The sequence below is a fragment of the Propithecus coquereli genome, unplaced genomic scaffold (assembly GCF_000956105.1).
Source record: "Propithecus coquereli isolate 6110/MARCELLA unplaced genomic scaffold, Pcoq_1.0 Scaffold75, whole genome shotgun sequence".
Lineage (NCBI taxonomy): Eukaryota > Metazoa > Chordata > Mammalia > Primates > Indriidae > Propithecus > Propithecus coquereli.
In genome coordinates, this window is record NW_012153618.1 from 2,139,044 (window position 1) to 2,141,331 (window position 2,288).

Genomic DNA, 2,288 nt, shown 5'->3' on the forward strand with positions numbered 1-2,288 from the left:
GCCAGGGCCCTTGGCCAGCACTGTGCTGTGCTGAAAGGTTAGCACTTTCGAGATGCATCCTGCCATTCCAAAAAGCTAAAAGATTCGACAAAAATTTTGTTTCAAACTTTTATTCTATAAGTTTTCATTTTTTGTGTTTTTTTTTGTTTTTCTTTTTTTACTTTTTTGAGACAGAGTCTTGCTCTGTCGCCCTGGGTTGAGTGTAGTGACATCATCATAGCTCACTGCAACCTCAGACTCCTGGGCTCAAGCAATCATCCTACCTCAGCCTCCTGAGTACCTGGAACTACAGGCATGCGCCACCACGCCCAGCTAATTTTTCTGTTTTTAGTAGAGACAGGGTCTCGCTCTTGCTCAGGCTGGTCTCAAACTCCTGACCTCAGATGATCCTCCTGCCTCGGCCTCCCAGAGTGCTAGGATTACAGGCGTGAGCCACTGCACCTCGACTGTTCTACAGTGATTTTTAGCTTCTGAGGGCAGACGGGATCCGGCGCGGTCAGGGCAGGGTGGCCGCAGACTACAGTGATTTTTAAATTTACATTTTCTTACTTTTATAACAGTATAAAATAGCTTTGACATGACAGTAAACAGTTGACTTTTAAGAGACTGTAGGAGCAACTGAGAACTGAGCTTTTTTCCTTAAAACATGACTGTTTTGTTTGGTGTTTCTGTAAATTGAGCTAAGGTTTACTTGGGAAGAGACAGCTTCCCAAGGGTGAAGTTGCCTGGGGTGTAGGAGGGTTTGAAGGGAGCAGGGCTGGGGCTGGCGTGCTGGGGGAGGTGAGTTGAGGTGGGGAGGGCTTCTGGGGAGTGTCTTGAGGGAAAGAGATGGGCAGACTGAAGCCAGATGGGTCGAAAGTAACAGGGATCCTAAAGACAGAGGTATTGGGGTCAGGAAGATTTGACAGAGGCTTTGGGAAATAGATTTATCCAATTGCCCTGACAAAGGACAGAGCCTTCAGGCCTGGCATTAGGTCAGCCTCAGGGCAGGGGACGTTCTTGGTCAGTAGCAGGACTTTGATTTATGTAATGGGCTTATGTAATGTCATTACATAACATCATTAGGGACATGGCAAATTGGATTCTGTTTCAGGCTCTACAGAAGCCAGACCCAGGGCTCCCCTCCAGCCCAGGGGACAGGATTCCTGCTGGCCCAGCGCCCCCTTCCTCTCACTGGGATTTCATCTTTCAAGGTTTCGCTGGGGGCTTTGAGGAGGGCCTCTGAGACTGCGCCCTTGCGCCCCTCGGCTTCTCCCCAGAAGGGCTGTGTTTTGGCGGATGAAGCTGACTGTCTCCAGAGCAGGCTGTGTCCACAGGATCCTTTCTCTCCACAACCATGGACCTCACTCCATGACATGCTTGTCCTTTCCAGATGCCTACTGTCAACGCTGCACCCGGCGCTCTGAGCACCATCCACTCATGCCCACGCTTGTGGACAACCTGGACCATTTGTATCTTCTCCTATCCAGCCTCTGGCTTCCAGCTTCTCCTCCCTAACTCCTGCTTTCCAATTTATCCTCCAACTGTTAGGCTGGTTTTCCTTGCAGCCTGTTACTCCCCAGCCCGGAGACTTTCGTTTGTCTTAACACCCAGACTCCTTAGAGATGGACATGTGTCACATTATGCTAAAAGTGTGTCTCCCTCTGGGGGTTGCCAGCTTCCCTGGCATGGAGCACGGCACCCACTGCCTCGCCAGCACACAATGAAGGTTTGTTGTAACTCCAGGTTCTCTGCGGTTGGCCCAGACAAATGTTTTAAACTTACTTTCCAAACCTCCTGGGTACAAACCTTTGCTTACACTGAGGGATCTTGTTGTCTCCCAAACAGGCTGTGGTCTTCCTGCCTCCTCCCCTTGCCTCTCTTGGTTTCCCCATCATGATGTGCCCACCTGCCCTGACTCCCCTTTTATTTTATTTTACTTTTGAGACAGGGTCCCTCTCTGTCTCCCAGGCTAGAGTGCAGTAGCGTCATCATAGCTCACTGCAACCGCAAACTCCTGGGCTCAAGCAATCCTCCTGCCTCAGCCTCCCGAGTAGCTGGGACTACAGGTGCACACCAGCATGCCTGGCTAATTTTTCTATTTTTAGTAGAGATGGGGTCTTGCTCTTGCTCACGTTGGTCTCGAACTCCTGAGCTCAAGCAATCCTCCCGTCTCGTCTCAGCCTCCTAGAGTGCTAGGATTGCAGGCGGGAGCCACCACACCAGGCCCTGACTCCCCTTTTAAATCCTGCTTATTCTTTTTTTTTGTTTTTGAGACAGAGTCTCACTCTTTTGCCCGGGCTAGAGTG